Raw genomic sequence first — 13,836 nt, forward strand, 5'->3', positions numbered from 1 at the left:
TTAATCCGGGGGAGGAAGGAGACCAAGTGTTTTGTCCAAGAAGTTCAAAATATGTGCCTTGCACCAGGCTTGGTTCTTCTTTGAGGAGTGAGACTGGGTTCATCCTGCATAAACACACACCAATGTTCCCAATGTTACTCCTGGATCCATGGAAGTATTTCCTCCTCCAAAAGCGTAATGTACGTGCCTGTATTGGCTTCAACACCCTCAGGTTTGACTCCAAGGGGGCTTAGCAATCATTGTCAGTAACACCCGCACAACCAAGATGGAACGGATGTTGGGGAACAAACACTGTTTTAGAGTATTCGGGAATGTCCTGAAGGTTACAGGCCCACAAACTATCATTTTGGCGGGTCCATGCTTGCTGGACTTTGATTTTTTTTCATCAGTCCAATTGGTTGCAGACCTCGGAGCAGTAACAACTTTTGTTTTGGATTTTACGCCCTCAGAAAAGCCTCTTGGCCATGGTGGCCACAGAAGTTGCTTGTCTTCTAACAAATTTGAAGTGCTTCATGTTCAATTCAGTTTAATGAGCCGTCTGAGGCTGGTTTCTGCATTATGGTACTCTCTGGTCATCTCTCTCAGGCTTCTGTGGGGATTCTAGGCCATTTTTTTGACCTTACGCACCAGCCCACAGGTTCTCACTCATCTTTTTCGTCGTTTTCTAGGCTAGTCATCAACGATATCAGAGTTCTTGTAACTTTCTTGTAATTGCGATCTTGTGCAATTTCTCCCAGCATGTTGGTGTGGCCACTAGAGAGAATAGCGTTCTCGACTTGGCCCACGTACTCCATGCTTGGACATACCGGATCAGATCAGGGTCATTGGAAAAGACCATGTGACACCTAGTAATCTGTCAGATCATCATGTTCTTGAGATAGGGTCGACAATAACTCAAAAGGCGGCGTGCTTTAGAGTAAAACCGGCCAAAAAACGGTCTGGCTAAGTTCAAGTTCAAAGACGAACATTGTCCGTTGATTATAGAAAGATTAGAAGAACTTGACCTGATTCAATTCTGAAACAGGAATCGTGCACAGATGAAGACATTGATATACTAGTTTCAGTTTTTAAGGAAGTTTGCTCCAGTCCAGCAATCTCTGAATGTGTTCCGAAAGGTGGTACACGGACAAAAATTCCAAAATATAGGAAGACTTTGTTCAAAAGGAGTTGCAAACTAGCAATTTGAATCCATTAATTGTGGATACTCTCCAAAAGAGTTGGACGTAACTCAGGGTAAGATGAAGGCCTCCTTCAAATATGACCACACACAAACTGAGAGTAAGGTGGTTCAGGAGGTCAGGTCTGTTGGGCCCTTTGAGATTGATGGACAAGCCATTAGTAATGTAGAGACTATGGCTAACTTACCTGAAGAGCAGTTCTCCAGTGTGTTTCCAACTCCAATGAGTTCAGAAGCAACAGCTCATTGCTCTGAAGATGAGTCTGTTGAGATTGACAAGGTTAGTCAAGTTGAGCTTTCAGATGATCTTGTAGTCACAGATCAAGATGCTTTAGAGGCCATCAGGGACTTGAGGAAATCAAGATCTCCTGGTCCTGATGGCGTGACATCTCAGTTTCTAATGAGATGCTCACTGGTTCTTGCTCCTGTTTTCTCGTACTTGATGCGTTGTATCTTGGATCAGGGCAAGTTCCCCTCTTCTCTGAAGGTAGCTCATGTTGTTCCAATTTTCAAAGGGGGAGATAAGTCGCTCCCCAGTAACTATAGACCGATTTCTCTCACTTCGAATACTGCGAAGGTGTTTGAGAAGACCATGAAGTACAAACTTGTTGAATTTCTTGATATCCATGAAGTCCTTCATCCTAGGCAGCATGGGTTCCGAGCACATTTTAGCACGGTTACCCAACTGATTGAACATATAGAGCCGGTTATTGAGGGAATGGAGAGCCATGAATCAGTCGATGTTGTCTGTCTTGATTTTGCCAAGGCCTTTGATAAGGTAGATCATGGCCTTTTGTTGTATAGACTTCATGACATTTGGATCCAAGGCAAGGTTCTCAATTGGATAAGAAGCTTCGTTCAGGATAGGAAGCAAATTGTTAAGTTCGAGGGATCCCTTAGTGACATGCATGATGTCAAATCAGGTGTTCCCCAGGGCTCCATCTTAGAGCCCCTCCTTTTTATAATATTCGGTGTCCCGCTTCAAAAGCTTAGTATTACTGCCAGTCTCTCTTCTTATGCTTACGGTACAAAGTTAATTTCTGGTAGAAATGGCCAAAATTCCAGTAGCCTGGCAAAGGACTTAGATCGAATCTACTCTTGGGTTACTGAGAATAATACGGCCCTGAACGGAATGAAATTCCGCTCAATGACATATGGGACAACTCCTTTAAATACTCCACTCGTAGATAAGGCAGGTAAAGATATTGAGCAAGTCTCATCTATGAAAGATTTAGGTGTAGTCCTCCAAAATAATGGAAAGTTTGATGAGTATATCCAGTTGAAGGTGGGTAGAGCTTTTCAAATGTGTGGTTGGATATATCGCACGTTTAAGTCCAGAGATAGCATCACGATGCTAACTCTGTACAAGTCGATTGTTCAGCCACATCTTGAATATGCTTCACCCATTTGGGCTCCATTGAGTTCAGCAGGTTTGCAACAAGTCGAGCAAGCCCAAAGATGTTTCACTAGGAACATCACAGGATTGAGAGAGCTCTCATATTGGGAGAGGCTAAAAAAGTTGGGATCGTACAGTGTTCAGAGGAGGTACGAAAGGTAGCTGATATTGTATGTCTTCAAAAGCGTCCATGAACTTTGTCCCAACCCAGGATTTAGGATCAATTCTAATGACCGTAGAAGCTTAACGTGTGTTTTGAGAGCACCTTCGAGCCCTTAAGAATCCAGGCTAGTTCGAACAATAAAGTCCACTTCTCTTCTTTCTCGGGCTCCTTCATTGTTTATTTTGCTGCCCTTTAATATCAAGGCGTCTATTCCTTTTGCAATGATTTAATCAACGGTCATAAATGAGCTTTTTGATGATACCCACGACGCCCGTTTATGTGGCATTCCCAATGGCAACATGTGGGTCCTCATTCTTCCGAAAGCTCCTATCCCGGAATTTATAGTCATTGGTACGAGGAAAATCAGAATTACCCACAGGTACCACATCCGTTGATGCTTCCATTGTAGAGCCGAAGACCACCTAAAAAGCAATTGTCCATTGATTAAACAGGTGGTAGAAGATCACGAGAGACATCCAGCCAAATGTGTCTTGCCGAAGTGGATCGAAGGACAAATGAAGTATTGGAGGGTCCGAGTTTTAGACAACAGCACGCTCAATGAGAATGGGGAAGAGAGAGGAAAAAGGCATTAACGAAGAAGTAGAGGCAGAGAAAGAGGAAAACGATTAAGAAAAAGGTGAGGAAGAAGAGAAACCAAGAGAAGATGAAAAAGAAAATGAAGTCGAGAAAGAAACAGGGGAGAAAAAAAGGAAGAAGAGGACAAGGCGAATCTATCCTCTCGACGAGCAAAAAGAAATCAATCCATGCTAGAGGATCCAGAGAAATGTGAAGCCGACAAACATAAGGAAAAAGGCCGAATGAAATGGATCACCTCTATCCTCAAGGGCATTTGGTTGAGTCAAAGAAAGCCGAATCATGCATTGAGCCAGATAAAGTCATAAATACCAGATCTACCTATAAATCATCTCGCAATAATCCCCACCAAGTTGTAAGCGACAACTCGACAGATCTGGTCGGTCACGATGATCTCAATTTAGGTGTGAGAGGCCGGGGCTTCCGACATAATCCATCAAAATGAATAGTTTGTGATTGGTACTGCCATGCCATCTAGGTGTCCTATAAGTGATGAAGCGTCTGAAGCCGATCGCCCCATAGAAAACCATAACATAAGTTATCTATGGATCGCCCATTTGTCTCAAAATCTTCACCCGAATGCTAGGCTCAAACCGAGATCTGGAATGTCTGGGTGAATCGTCTCTGGTAAACGATTTTGGATACTGTGGCAAACTGGCTGAATGTGAGCAGTGGTTAGTTACCGTCAATGTTCGATCCATCCTAGTAAACCGTTTGACACTGGAAGACCCTCTGTTAAGGCAAAAACCACAAGTGGTTGCTCTGCAAGAAATTTGGCAAGTGAACAATGTAAATATGTATTTTGAAGACTATCAATTCTAGTTTGAAGCACGCATTGGTCGTAGAGGTGGGGATGTAGGCATTCTTGTACGAATCTCTCTAACTTACAATAAAAGAGCGGACCTCTCTCACAAGAATTCTCTCCGAAGATAGCAAAGTAATTGCTATAGACTCTACGAAATTCATAACTCTACCTGGACACATTCCTCCTTATGCTAATATTCTTAATGGAAGTGCTGAACTTGAAGTGTTATTGTTCAATGGCAATCAAAAACAATATACCTTTGTGCGGACTAACATCATTTAAAAACACCAAATTTAATGACCTCATGATCAGCGCTGGGCTTGCTCCGGTAATTAAAAATCCCACAAGAATAGCGACAGCAACCAAAATCTCTATCGACAATATTTTCACAAGTAGAAAAATGGGCATTAAAAGGTGTATCCTGATTTGCGACTTAAGCGATGAATTTGCGCCGCTTATCTCTTTAGATAAACAAAAGAATCAGAAGCCCCCTTGTGCCTTAAAATTTAGAACGCTTCCTGGGCCTAGTAATATGGAAAAACTTCGACAGTAAACGAAACATCAGTGTCTGATAAACAAGAAATTGTTACCTCTTTAAATAACTACTTTACTACCATTGGTAAGAATCTGAGTGACCACTTATCGAGTGACAGTTCGAATTCGACTGTTTTGAAATTTATGCCCGATATCACTAACCAAGAGAAGTATTATCATAAAGTAGTCAACCGTTTAGATGTTTTAAATATTATTAATGAACTGCCCAACAAATATAGCCATGGCTTTCCCGAAATTTCTAACGTCATCCTTAAACAAATCAAGAATGAAATAGCCCATGACTTCTCCCACTTAGTAAACATTTCCCCAATATCTGGATATATTCCACCCGGGTAAAAACTGCAAAAGTGATCACTTTGTTCAAAAGAGTTGATATCAGGAGTTTATCAAATTATAGGCCAATTTGCATTTTACCCTCCTTATCAAAAATTGTGGAAAAAAAAAAGTTTACCGAATCTATCAATGGCATCGCAGAATGCAGGCTGCACATCAAAGCTGCTCGCTACGTCGCTTCCGCACTCAATCCAGGGTCGATTCCTCAAGACCAGCAGATCGTTCCAACTCCCAAGACATCTCGCCAGGGAACGTCCACAGGAGGATTGAATCCACAATTGTTCCCCAATCAACAAAGGACCAGAATCCCTCCCTCTCTCGCATCTCAAGAAAGATGAAGACATAGTCACTTCCGCACTCAATCCAGGGTCGATTTCTCAAGACCAGCAGATCGTTCCAATGCCCAAGACATCCTGCCATGGAGCGTCCATAGGAGGATTGAATCCACAATTGTTCCCCATTCAACAAAGGACCAGAATCCGTCCCTCTCTCACATCTGAAGAAAGATGAAGACATAGTCACTTCCGCACTCAATCCAGGGTCGATTCCTCAAGACCAGCAGATCGTTCCAACTCCCAAGACATCTCGCCAGGGAACGTCCACAGGAGGATTGAATCCACAATTGTTCCCCAATCAACAAAGGACCAGAATCCGTCCCTCTCTCGCATCTCAAGAAAGATGAAGACATAGTCGTTAAGTCGGGAGAAACGAGCGGGATAGATTTCACGACACGTGCTACTTCGTCTGTTCCAATATTCGAATGTTTATTTCTTTTCCTATTTACTCATCATGCAGGGTTACCATTCCTAGCCACCACACTACCCCCCCTAGCAAAGGCCAAAGGCCGTAGCTGAAGAGTAAAAAGGTGCTAGGATAACAGAACTATGCTAAATACAATTAATAGAGATAAAGAGGAGATGCGGGGGGCCAATTGCCAGAGATTGTTGTTGGCACTGACATAATCGAAGAAATTGTTGGAGGTCTAACCATCATCTGGAACGCGGTCGACTCTTTGAATATCAGCAAATCGAGATGGAGGAATGGATGGCCGACCATTGCGTGTGTAGGATCGCGGTTGATTCGAGGGCTGAAGGATATCCTCCACTTCATAGGCCGGTTTCAGGCGGTCTAGGGATACAGAATCCGAGCGGCCATTCTGGCGATTGATCACAAGTATTTGGGGCCTCTGGTAAGCACACGATATGGACCTTTGTATGGCGATGGCAACGATGTTTTTACTCCAGAAACTCGCTCATACACGAATTTGCACGAACTGAGATCCTTGTGGATAAAACTGCGACTAGGAGCCCGGGATTGCCACGATGGAGAAACGTAGTTGCGGTTGGAGATGGTCCGTCGGAGGGCATGTAGATAGGTGGAGTGTTCCACCAGTGGCGGTGGAAAAAATGGCAACGGGAAGGCGAAGAGGCTCGCCATAAACGATGTCCGCGGTGGAACATCCCAATTCTTCCCTAGGAGTTCCTCGCAGTCCCAACATCACAAACGGTAGCTCGTCCATCCAGTCTCCAGTTTGCGAACGGGTCATAAGAGATGCCTTGAGGTCGCGATGTAGTCTTTCCACGGCTCCGTTGGCCTGTGGATGCCAAGAAGTTGTGAGCTTGTGAGTAATGCCCAGATAGTCCATGAGATCAGCCCACAATCCAGATGTAAATTGAGAGCCTCTGTAGGTAGTCACAGAACAAGGCACACCATATCTTTGGATCCAACCTGACAAAAAGGTAGAAATGCATGTGGCAGTTTCGACGTTGCACATGGGTATAGCCTCAGACCACCTCGAGAATCTATCAACCATTGTTAGCAAGTAACGAAACCCTTGACTCTGGGGCAATGGCCCAACAATATCCAGATTCAATTCCGAAAACTTGGCGGATGGGGGTTGAACATTTGTAACGGAGCCCGAGAATGTTTTGTCACTTTAAGTAAGTAAGTAATTTATTTCGAGAGGACACAGAATATTAAAATTCTCTAAATCGACCTGTTTGGGCGTTTGTGGTTTGATATGTCAATGCTGGGTAAAATTGTAATGTGGAAAATACAAGTATAGAAAAAGGTTGAAAGTATGACTAGAATTATGAGGTATGAAATGTGATTGGATTAGAGAAGAACAGTCCTTGTTATGTGGTATCGGCAAACCTTGACTTGATGTTCTTCTTGATAGCGGGGTTTCTGAGTGTCTTCTTGGCCTCATTGCGGATGGTTGGGGGAGGTCCTCGTAGGCTTCCACCATTCGAGAAACGAGAGATTGGCCAACCGGTTGAGGGGGAAACTGCCGTGTTGAGCCCTGCCTTGTTGACCTGATTCCGAGGTGTGGCTGCACCCTCGTACGGGTGAGAGGGTGATTTTCCCAGTCATGTAGACACTCCGACGCCAGGCATGCGAGGGATATCGCCGCGATCTGTTTTACAGAGATTTGTCCTGATTTGCGGTACAGTTCTTGATCAGAGGGGTGCTCCATGGTCGGGATCCTCAGGACGGCCTTCATTGCAGATCGATGCAAGTTTGCAAAGTTGTGGAGGTGTTTCAAGAAGGTCCTGTTCCTCACACCGTACAAATTCGTGGTCAGTGCTAGGCCGTACTTGAGCTTCGATGTGAATATAGCATCCATCATGGAGCACAACACGTCCCTGGGAAGTTGGAACGACAAGCGTCTGAGGATTCCAATTCGTTGGCGTAGTTTTGGCTCCAGTTCGTTGAGGTGGGCTTTCCATGATAACGATTTATTAAAAGTCACGCCAAGTAAGGTCACTGTTGGGGATTCCTCCACCATCTCGTTGCCTACCCTGATTGCCAGCTCCCTCTTCCTCCCAATCATCATAAACTTGGATTTGCTTGGTTCGCAGCTAGCTTGGAGGCTCTCATGAAATCCAGGACTTCCAGTACTGCACTCTGTAGCACCTCGCGCGTTTCCTCCTTCGTTGTTTGGGATGCAAAACGGTGGTGTCATCTGCATAGTGAGTGTCACAGCCTGGGAGATGCATTCTTCAATGTCGGCGACCATGACGAGAAACAGCACGGGTGACATGATGGATCCTTGGGGGCTTCCCACGTCAAATCTAAGCATGCCTGAGCTAGTCCCATTGCAGTCAACAACTTGGTACTCCCCGCGCATGAAAGACGAGATGAGGGCTGTGAGAGAGGGGCCGGCGCCATAGATAACGAGCTTTTCGATCAGTACACAGGATCAATGTGTCAAAGGCAGCCGAGAGATCGAGTAGGAGGGCTCCACAGTGGAGGCCTTTGACAATCGGGACAAGCTTGAACCCACCGGGAAATGTCCTTGGCCAAGCGGGGCCATACATAGCTAACAGAGATCAATTTTTGGTGGCCTTAAATCCCGGGTGAGATATTGTGTGGAGAAGGTCAAACACATTAGATCAGTAATCAGATCCCAAAGAGTGCAGACGTGCGAAATCAAGCTCTCCATTTAAAAATGAGACATCAGAGCCAAGACTCATCAAAATGAAAAAAGCAACTCGGAGTAGCAAGAAATCGCCTACTAAGTTTACGAGTATGTTGGACGAAATCCTTGCGCCTCGAAAGGAATCAAAAGTTATACGGTGGAGATGGAAGAAACCCCAACAGTAACCAAGGAGGAAGCAATCCAGTGCCTTCAAGAACTGGAATCACTTGCCAAGGACATCGGTGAGGAAAAGACCAAACAGGCAATGTCTGTTATTGTTCGACTGTTGAAGACGTCTTTGGTGATGTTGAAGCAAATGGAAGAGACGTCCGAGAGGATTGACTTATTGGAAAAACAACAAGAGACAAGAAAAGCAAGAAACAAAATTGTGATCAAAGGCCTTAAATCTGGGTATACGAAAGAGTTGTCCGAAGTGATGAAAGATGTTGGTTATGAACGTCCAATCAAGTACTCCAAACTTTCTTGGCAAAGAGTCCTGGTGAAAAAGACGAAAGTCAAAGGTCCAGTCAGGGCCGTTTCGTCGGTGGAGTTCTACAACGAGAATAGATAAAAAAAGGTTCTTCAGGTGCCTGGCTCGTGAGGGTTGGCCAAAAAGGGGCTACATGTTGGTGATTACACACCAGCGTGCTTTGCCAAGGGCCGTCTTCGCCTCGACACAGAGGCGTTCAATTGAGGAAAGAGGCTCCTGGTACCAGAACAAAGCTGGTATTGGGTTTCGTGGACCATTGCTCCTGGTCAGAGAGAAGGGCGAATCGACTTATTCAAGAAAGTATAAAAGTTTTGCCTCCTTGTATTGGTCATTGTCCTTCTTTTGTCCGTTAAATTTTAGTTTCTTTAAGCATGTCTTTCAACAAATATCCATTAATCTCAAATCTTGCTCCCAAGCATCCACAAGTTTTGCTGACTGATCAATTGAAATCTCTTTTTATACTTGTGGTCACGTTGAAACCGTTTTAAACACCCCGTCAATGCTGTTCAAGATCTATCCTTTCTTTCTCTCAATTTCTTCCTCTCAGAGCAACACACTGCAAAACGTGGGTGTCAATTACTAAGCACCTAAAAATTGCGAGACCTCAAATTTGGATGGGATGTATTTATACTTGGGCGCAGAGTTTGGGTTTAGACGATGATGATCTGAGCGGGGGTAATCAGGTATCAAATTTCAACGATCTAGGATACGTAAAAACTTTGAAAAGCATGAATTGGCATGGCTAGTGTCTCTAAAATGTGAGGTCTATTATTGCCAATGAAGAAAAGATCAGAGACCTTGTTTTTGAACAAGCACCAGAGATTTGGCGATGCAGGAAATGTGGCAATTCTCCAGGTATTCAACTATATTCAATGGATACGACTTGATAGGAATGAACGAACAGATGGGAGACGGGGAGGTGGAGTGGATTTTTGATTAAATCAAACCACAAATATAGCCAACCTAAAAACCTTGAATTAATGGACGAAGATTGTGAGGTAATAGGAATTGAATTAGTAAAAAGAGTCTTCCTCTCTGTGTACATACCACAACATGCTGACTTTAATCGAGCTTTCCACAAACTAAATGACATTCTAGCAACAACTGGAGGAAAATCAGTCTTTCTTTGTGGAGATCTGAACATTGATTTGCTGAAAACATCTAAGACTCTTACAAACCTCATTGGCCTTTTAGGACAATTTAGTTTATCCCCCTGATCAATGATGCTACAAGGATTACCGCACACTCCCGCACTTAATAGACAATATCTTCACTAACTGTTCGAGAATTGTCTCTTGGAATACTTGAATGTGACGTTAGTGATCACTTTGCAACTTTTACTTCAATAAGCATGAAATCAGTAATAAGTAACCCTGTCCAAGGAAATAGAAATTGGGGACACAAGAAAACCTAATCTAAAAAGACTAAAAGATTTATTGCAAGTCAAAAGACTGGGGTTAGATATGGAAAACCCAAGCAGGCATTTAAAAATTTTGAGACAACGTTTTCTCAGATATTTGATATAGCTTGTCAATAATAAAAAGACGATGCAATAAAGGAACACAAAACAAAATGCTTGGATGACATGGGGACTGATGACGTCACGAAAACAAAAAGATAAACTGTTAAATAAATTCAGGAAACATCCTAATAAGAGTCAAAAAACACCTATGATGTTTACGCTGAATTATATTACAAGCTAGTGCGGATAGCAAAGAGATACATTGAAAGAACTTTTTAAAGTGAATCAAAAAAAAATGAAGACCTTCTGGAAGGGTGGCGATGAACTAATGGGTAACACGACAAAATCACACAACAGTTTCTTTTCGTCTCAAATAAACAAAGAAAACCAAATCACATCTGATCCAAAAGAATTGGGACAATATTTAACAACTATTTTGCAAACATAGGTTTAACTTTAACGGTTTCAATTTTCCTCTCATAACGCAGAGCTCATGGGGTGGATTAGGACCCAAAAAGTCGAGAAATTTTATTTCAAATGGTAAAATGTAAAGAAATAAAGGCGGTGATAAATGAGCTCAAGTCGAAAAACAGTTCAGGAATGGACGGTCTGTCAAACCGATTTCTAAACATATAGCTCCAACTTTAATAGTGCCGTTGGCGAGGTTAGTGAACATTTCCTTTGTGTCCGGATACATACCAACAGAATGGAAAATTGCAAAAGTCATTCCACTTTTAAATCAGGTGACAAATCACTACCTGTAACTATCGCCCTATAAGTCTTTTGCCAAGTTTCTCCAAGTTTAGAAAATTTGTTCATAAATAAATGGATAAACTTTTTAGAAGTAGAGGTTCTCCTTAACCTGAACAGTTTGGTTTTAGAAAACAACATAACACTATGCATGCAGTTCAAAAATTTCTACAAAATATTTCTGCTATTCTCTGCGACAAATGGCACTGACTATATTTCTGGACCTCAAAAAAGCTTTTGATTGCGTTGATCATGGTATATTGATAAAAAAAACTGGAGTATTACGGATTCGCGGTAGGTCATAGTTTGTTAAAAACTACCTTTCTGAGAGGTACCAGTATGTCGAGGTAAATAATGTTAGTCCTTGAAATGAAAGTTAAATGTGGGGTTCCTCAAGGCAGCATCCTTGGACCTCTCTTATTTCTGATCTATATAAAGAACATGCCTCAGCATAGCTATTTGAAATGCATTATGTTTGCGATGATAGACGCTTCAATGTTTTGAAAGCCAACCTGATAAACTAGAGGAGAAAACAAATGTTCACTGGAACGTATTTTCAAATGGTTAGAAATAAATAAATTAACTTTAAACATAGATATATCTAAATTCATGATTATCAGGCACAAAATGGTAATTTTAACTTCCATATCAATGTAAATGGATGTAGGTTAGAGGAGGTGGGTTCCACCACTTCCAATAAAAATCCATACGATTTCTGGGAATGCAACTCGATAGCAAACTAACTGTCACTGTCACATTGATAGTGTAGCAAACAAATTCGAAAAATTCTTTTCAGTCTGAACAGAATTCGCAAGTCAGTGCCCCAAACATGTAAAGAAACAACTTTATAATGGACTTATCCCGAAGTGTTTTGGAATACGGTATTGAATTTTATGGCCAAAGTATGAAACTGAGATCTTGTCCATACTCCAGAAAAGAGCTATACGCTGGATAAATAATGCGGGGTGGTTTTCTCACACTGAATCTTTGTTTCATGAGTCCAAGCTCTTAAAATTGCAAGATTTGCGCACGCTTAAAATCGTTCAAGTGATGAGGCAGTCGTGCTTGCAAGAAGTGGGAACTATTAAAGCTGGAGCTATATGTTATAGAATTCGGTTTGACAGACCGTCCATTCCTGAACTGTTTTTCGACTTGAGCTCATTTATCACCCCTTTATTTCTTTACATGCATCAATATTTTCAAATGGAAATCATCCTCGGCTTGGCGGTTGGAGAAACAATTACTCCAGTTGCCTAGTCGGGACTTTTTACAAAGACTACCGAACTTCGCTTTTCCCAACGAGTGGAATAATTTCAACCCTCCGGCATCGATCTAACCAGAATTAAATTCCCCAAACAACTAGAGATATGTCTTACAGAGGTACTCTATGCTCGTGCAAACTCAAAATTGCTATGTATGCCAACAAAAATCCTAAGAATGATTTTTATTTTTATTACGATTATCAGCCGTCAATCTCATCAAAACACTCCATGCACAAATACAATTCTAAACTTATTAATTTTCCTCCATTCCTGAAGTCGTTTCACATTTTCTAGTAAAAATAACAAATTAACACTGAAAATATTTTGCTTTGCTGTTTCATAGTTCTTCTTTCTGTATCTTTTTCTTAGTCCCCTTCTTTTCTTATAACTTCGAACCGATATGATTTCCTACAAGCCTTTCAATTTCATTTTGTATTTCTTCAACTCAGTTATCGTGTTTGCAGCTTGGGCCTCTGTAACATTATTGACTGTCTATGTCATGTCTTCGTTTAATTTGCCCAGGTCCTGGTGCAAACAAGCTTTTGCTAACCCAGTAACCGAGGAATTACATGCTCAGTGAAATTTTTGATGTATCAAGATGCTACTCAAAGATAAAATGCCGACATTATTTAATCATAGTCAAGTGTTCCTGAAATAAATCTATCTATCTATCTAAATCACGCCAAACTGCTTCTGGCACTATTGGACGATCGTGGGACGCGAGTATCACCACTACTGATACTCCTGAAGCAGCACAGTTTTGGTCCAATGAGAAGGTGAAGGATGATCGGGTGACTCAATCATGTTCTCGTGCACTTGCGCATTGGCTCATTTTCCAAGATATTTGCTTGGGGCCGAATGCAATTAATGGGTCCTGCTCAGACAGGGCATCGCGGGGACGTTTGGCTATCCCAATCCACTGCCGAATATCCGTCAGTAATTTCTGATATTTCTAACGGTTCGACCACTCGTCCAGATTTCATATTTTTTGCGCATCAACCTTATCCGAAAAGGCCGTACAACAAGTGGCCGATGAAATCTGTTAACACAATGGATATGGGGACGGTTGAAATAAGCCTGTAACAATGTCAGATGGAACGGCGGAGGCAAAGAGGTTTACTCGCCAGCAATTTCGATCGTACGTAGAATATCGAAGCTTGGAAGGCCTAAAACCTTTGTGTAAAAGGCCACCAGGTTTCAATCCATCTGTTCGAACACAATGCTGTTCGAGGACAAGCCCCCGCGCCTGCATTGATGCGTTCAGTGCAAAGTCCTTGTGGTGAGCGAGAAGGATCCTGGGAACAATAGAGTGGATGACGTGTGAGCGAGGGTAGATCTCTCAAGGAATTTCAAAGGCATGCGCTGTGTAGGTCCCCAAATGAAGGCGGCTTTTGTTGGTTGTTAAAGTTTCTTGGGTTTCGCACAGCA

The sequence above is a fragment of the Tigriopus californicus genome, chromosome 12 (genome assembly GCF_007210705.1).
Source record: "Tigriopus californicus strain San Diego chromosome 12, Tcal_SD_v2.1, whole genome shotgun sequence".
Lineage (NCBI taxonomy): Eukaryota > Metazoa > Arthropoda > Copepoda > Harpacticoida > Harpacticidae > Tigriopus > Tigriopus californicus.